We start from the raw sequence: 6,507 nt of genomic DNA on the forward strand, positions 1-6,507 counted from the left end.
CCATCTTAATAGTATCAGGTTATTTCTGCATTGAATAATTTCTAGTGTCTTTGAGATAATCTCCTAATGTTTAATGTCTTATACACTCTTCGGTAGAATGTGAAACAAGTAGATTCCTGGGTCCCATCTCTCTTTCTTAAGCATTTTCATTCTGAGCAATTTGAGTCTTGGTTTTTCCATTGGGAACATTTGTATTTATTTCCAATTTATATTCATGGATAAATCAATGTATGACAGTTATCAAATCAGTTCCTATGAATCTGTCTCCCATTTTCTTACAGTCATCAAAACTAAATCTTGCTCTTTCATATCAAAGTAAAAGCTTTTTTTGTGGTATGAATGTTACAGTTTCCCACCACTGTTATAACATCTCTATATATAGTTTAAAAAATCTGTGGTATCCAGTACACAGCAGTTGTTCATCTGTGTAGGCCTATTGTGAGAGTTGCTTCATTGTAAACATAAATAAGCATAATTTATATGTCATTAGATCACCTGTACATCATCTCTACATAAACTGCAATCTAAATCCTTTCACCCTGCTCAACCAGTGGTCTCCAAAAATTTTACACGCCGTGCTTCCCTTGTCAAGTTGTGCTACAGATTACTCACCCTCCCCCCCCCCCCCCCACCAATTTGATTCAGTACCTCTTCATTTGTTATTCATTCTATCTAATTTTCAGTATACTTCTGTTCAGTGCTTGATTTGTGCTGGTATGTACTGGCACTCGGTACTGGTACATGTGGCAAAAAAAAAAAAAAAAAAAAAAAAAAAAAAAAAAAAAAAAAAAAAAAAAAAAAAAAAAAGGGGGGGGGGGTCAGAACCACAGATTTTGAGACTGCTATGACAGAACTTTTATTGCAGCTGTAGCAAAACTTGTATTCACACTTTTAAAATGATCAGAAAAATGTTAAAATAACATTTTTTTACATATTTCATAAGCTTCTGTTCTCTTCTTCTGTAGAAGGCTACCCTCCAAACAAACACACTTAAAAACGATTTTTGAACATTTTTATTTGTATCTGTTGTTAATAAATTTCTCTTTTCCAGAACATGTTTTTTGCTTTTCCCAGTCTGCATTTTATATTCTTTCTCCTTCAGCCACTGTCAGTCGCTGATTTTCAGGTTTCAAGACTGTAACTAAAAGTCTAAGAAGCCAACCTTGCCTACGATGTTGGACAGGTCACAGGTGGCAGATAGTGAACATTCCATCAGGTATGGCAGATAGCTGTGAATGCAGAATAAGGAGTCCTGGACCAAGGCAAAATAAAACCTAGTCCACTTTGTGTTTGTCCTGTAGCAAGCAAAAAGTGGTCAGTGTCTGCTCGCCAGTGGTGTGGCTGAAATTTATATTCTGGAGCTAACCCTTCCAATCTTAACACTTTGAGTTCACTCAATGAGTCTACTCAACCCCACCTGATTCCAGGTACAATCATCATGGAGCAGTTTGATAATCACAATATTACACCAGGTCGTCAATCCACTGCCAGTATTTCTAGCATGACTGGTCTTTCACATTCTGGGGTAGCCAGGTTAAAATGCAGTGTGATTCAACAGCGGAAGTCTGAGTCCTCTTGCCAACTTAAAAACAAAACAAATATATTTTTTGCAACCAAATAAACATCATAGATTGGAGGATACATTAAAAGAACAGAAGATTCAAATTTAGGCACTTCAAGAAACATGAATTACAGAAAATAACATCATGGATTTACGCAATTATTGTCTCTTTAAAAGTAAAACTGATAAAAGAATACTTAATAATACACCACATCTGAAAGTCACTTTTGCAGTCTGAAAAAAATATTTTAAATTCAATGACTGATGTAAAACCTATTAATAATAGACTAATAACAGTTTCTCTTAAGTGTGCAAATAAGGCACAGGCTTTAATTAATGGCCATATGCCAGTCAACGAAGATAACTGTAAAAAACGTGAATAAGTTAATGAAGCTTGGGAAACATTAGAAAGCATCATATCGAAAAATCCGTCAAACCATTCTGAAATTTTAGTGAGTGCTTTTAATGCTCAATTAGGTAAAGAGAAGAACATATAAGAAAATGGTGGATGGATTTTCTGCTCATAAGTAGACAAACCAAAATGGTCGAAGACTTGTTGAAACATTCAAAAATGTTAACCTTAAAATCACATCAGCACATTGTAAAAAGAACCCTTCTAAACAAAACTTGACAGGAGCTCGATACATTTATTGGGGAATTTCATATCGATCATGTAGCAATTTCATATCCTAATGACAAAGAAATTTTAAATTTCCAAGTTAGGAAAGGGGCTAAGCTTGATTCTGACCATTATTTAATATGAATAAAAGTAAAACTTCATCCTCAAAAACTCTTCAAACAAAAAATGTTATCCCAAAATTTGGCACTGCTAAAATAATCTCAAAGCTAACAAGTGAGCTTGACAAAAAACAATACAACAATTGGCAAAGCCTAAAAGAAAAGTTCATCAAACCAGCACAAAATTTAATTCCGCTTGGAAAGAAACAAAAACACCCTTGTTGGGAGGCATTAAAAATTGGAATAGTAACAAAACTGAAAATACATGAAACACCTTTCTAACGGTAATAAAAGAAACATCTAAATTAATCCAACAGACTAAAAGAAACTGTGAAAATGCCCAACTTTTAGAAATTGAAAAGACTTCCAAAAGAACAATACAAGAAACTTTTATAAGACATTAAAAACAAAACTAACTGGTTACCAACCTCAAAGTCTTTGCTTCAAAAATGAAAATGGCAGTTTGCCTCTTAACAACCAGGAAAATTGTAAGGCACTTGCTAATTATTTTTAAAACTTTTAAACTGTCTAGAACCACAGAATAAATTCCAACCACAGCAAAGTAACACCAATGCTAATTCTAAAGAACCTGATGAAATTGAAATAATTAAACAAATTAACAGACTTAGAACAATAAAGCTTACAGAAAAGATGATATAATTGCAGAACTACTAAAAATCAGCTGGCCCTAACACTATAAAATAGATCACACAACTAATAGGACATATCTGGCAATCTGAGGAAATACCTGAGGACTGGAAAATTGCCCTGATTCATCAGTTACATAAAAAAGGGGATAGAGCCAATGTTAATAATTACTGAGGATTCTCTCTCCTTCTGGTCACATACAAAATTCTCTCGCAATGTTTACTTGATCGAGCCCAAGAACAATTAGAACCTGAAACTGGTGAATACCAAGAGGTTATAGACCAAACAAATTCGTAATTTAAAACTAACCCTTAGGCACCAAAGAATTTCTGGTAACAATATTGTAACTACATTTGTGAATTGTAAAAAGAGCTACAACTCAGTTGATTGTGAATCTCTTTTTCTACATTTTGTAGGAACAAGGGCTAGATAATAAAACTCTCACACTTAATAAGGAAACATTAACTGACACTAGCTCTAAAGTTAAATTCATGCGAGAAATTTCTGAAACATTTGATATAACAACTGGTGTTAGACAGGGAGCTAGACTCTCCCAATTACTATTTAACTGATAATTACAGAATGGTGACAGCAAACATCAAGTCAAAATATACACTCCTGGAAATTGAAATAAGAACACCGTGAATTCATTGTCCCAGGAAGGGGAAACTTTATTGACACATTCCTGGGGTCAGATACATCACATGATCACACTGACAAAACCACAGGCACATAGACACAGGCAACAGAGCATGCACAATGTCGGCACTAGTACAGTGTATATCCATCTTTCGCAGCAATCCAGGCTGCTATTCTCCCATGGAGACAATCGTAGAGATGCTGGATGTAGTCCTGTGGAACGGCTTGCCATGCCATTTCCACCTGGCGCCTCAGTTGGACCAGCGTTCGTGCTGGACGTGCAGACCGCGTGAGACGACGCTTCATCCAGTCCCAAACATGCTCAATGGGGGACAGATCCGGAGATCTTGCTGGTCAGGGTAGTTGACTTACACCTTCTAGAGCACGTTGGGTGGCACGGGATGCATGCGGACGTGCATTGTCCTGTTGGAACAGCAAGTTCCCTTGCCGGTCTAGGAATGGTAGAACAATGGGTTCGATGATGGTTTGGATGTACCGTGCACTATTCAGTGTCCCCTCGATGATCACCAGAGGTGTACGGCCAGTGTAGGAGATCGTTTCCCACACCATGATGCCGGGTGTTGGCCCTGTGTGCCTCAGTCGTATGCAGTCCTGATTGTGGCGCTCACCTGCACAGCGCCAAACACGCATACGACCATCATTGGCACCAAGGCAGAAGTAACTCTCATCGCTGAAGACGACACGTCTTCATTCATCCCTCCATTCACGCCTGTCGCGACACCACTGGAGGTGGGCTGCACGATGTTGGGGCGTGAGCGGAAGATGGCCTAATGGTATGCGGGACCGTAGCCCAGCTTCATGGAGACAGTTGCGAATGGTCGTCGCCGATACCCCAGGAGCAACAGTGTCCCTAATTTGCTGGGAAGTGGCGGTGTGGTCCCCTACGGCACTGCGTAGGATCCTACGGTCTTGGCGTGCATCCGTGCGTCGCTGCGGTCCGGTCCCAGGTCGACGGGCACGTGCACCTTCCGCCGACCACTGTCGACAACATCAATGTACTGTGGAGACCTCACGCCCCACATGTTGAGCAATTTGGCGGTACGTCCACCCGGCCTCCCGCATGCCCACTATACGCCCTCGCTCAAAGTCCGTCAACTGCACATACGGTTCACGTCCACGCTGTCGCGGCATGCTACCAGTGTTAAAGGCTGCGATGGAGCTCCGTATGCCACGGCAAACTGGCTGACACTGACGGCAGCGGTGCACAAATGCTGCGCAGCTAGCGCCATTCAACGGCCAACACCGCAGTTCCTGGTGTGTCCGCTGTGCCGTGCGTGTGATCATTGCTTGTACAGCCCTCTCACAGTGTCCGGAGCAAGTATGGTGGGTCTGACACACTGGTGTCAATGTGTTCTTTTTTCCATTTCCAGGAGTGTAGATCAATCAGTCGAGTTAGGTAGAAGTAATATTAGAGTAGATTTCCTCGCCTTTGCAGATGATCTGGCAATTTTAGCTAGTGATATTACCACAGGTCAAAAACAAATTTAAATTCTTAACGAAGTTGTAGAAAAAAGTAAGACTACAAATATCATGTGAAGAAACAGAATATATGACATGCAAGAAACTATTACCAAAATTTGTGACCACAAAAGATAGAAAATTAAAAAGGGTTTCTCAGTTCAAATACTTCTGGGGAACCATAGAAGAAAACAGTCTGAAAAAAGCTGCAAATGAAGATCACTGTCAAAAAATAACAACTGCATTCAGATTAACAAAAAATATTTATAACAAAAAATCACTTTCTAAATTGAGTAAACTTAGGCATTACAGCACTGTAGTCAAACCTGAATGTTTTTATGGGGCAAAAATGTTAATTTTAAATAGAAAGAGGGATATTGAAGAAATTAAGAAGAAAGAAAGATTATTAGACAATATTAGGGCCCAAAATTACTGCTGGAGATATTTATAGGCTAAGAAGTAATAAGGAAATAGAAGAATACACAGACATACATGGTGACATGAGAAAACAAAGACTTAAATTTTATGGGCACATTTAAAGAATGGCACCCACTAGGTTGACAAAACAAATAGTAGAACCCTACAAAAACAGAAATAAGGCCAAAACTGACCAAATTAAATGGATTTCTGCAATGAAGGAGGATCTTAAAGTGGCTGGTATAACTCAGGCAGACATTACAGGTAGAGAAACATTCAGGCAAAAGATATTTGATTGGAAAGTTAGTCAGAGGGAAATTAGAAAATGGACTGCAACATTGTGATCTGATGGAAGAAAGAGATGTCATTCTGAAAGTATGAAACAAATTTACATACAAAGCAGAGGCCAATCATCAAAAGTGACATTGATCGATTGTACCTTGCATGGTCCTATTGGGCCCATACATGAATAACAATAGTAATAATATTAATAATAATAAGTTTGGATGTAGCTACATCCAAACTTATATATACAACTACAGAAATCCGTAATTATTGATACATGTTCAATTACCTGAAAGTTCCTAAATGCAATATAACATATACTGTAATGTTAAAAGGAAGTCATGCTTGATCAAGGTCCGTGTCACCTTCCATTTTTGACCAGACATAACGTCTGAGAAAAGAGCGAAAGAATAATAATAATAATAATAATAATAATAATAATAATAATAATAATTACTAGTCTCCTACCGGGCGCCTCCCCAGGTGGCGGATAGGGGGATGCTCACTAGATATAGTGGGTACCGGGGAAATAAAATACCCGGGGTGGACCAAAACTAGTACCAAAGGGCACGACTGTTCCACATGTTAGTGGCGGTGACCAACAGCGTCTGTTCCACATGTTAGTGGCGGCTGACTCATGTTTCAAGGCCCCACAACCTTGATCCTATCAACTGGCACATGCCAGACCAACTATGAATTACAAGTAAAATCATGGTTCGTGTATGTAATAACAAAATTAC

The sequence above is a fragment of the Schistocerca gregaria genome, chromosome X, assembly GCF_023897955.1.
Source record: "Schistocerca gregaria isolate iqSchGreg1 chromosome X, iqSchGreg1.2, whole genome shotgun sequence".
NCBI lineage: Eukaryota > Metazoa > Arthropoda > Insecta > Orthoptera > Acrididae > Schistocerca > Schistocerca gregaria.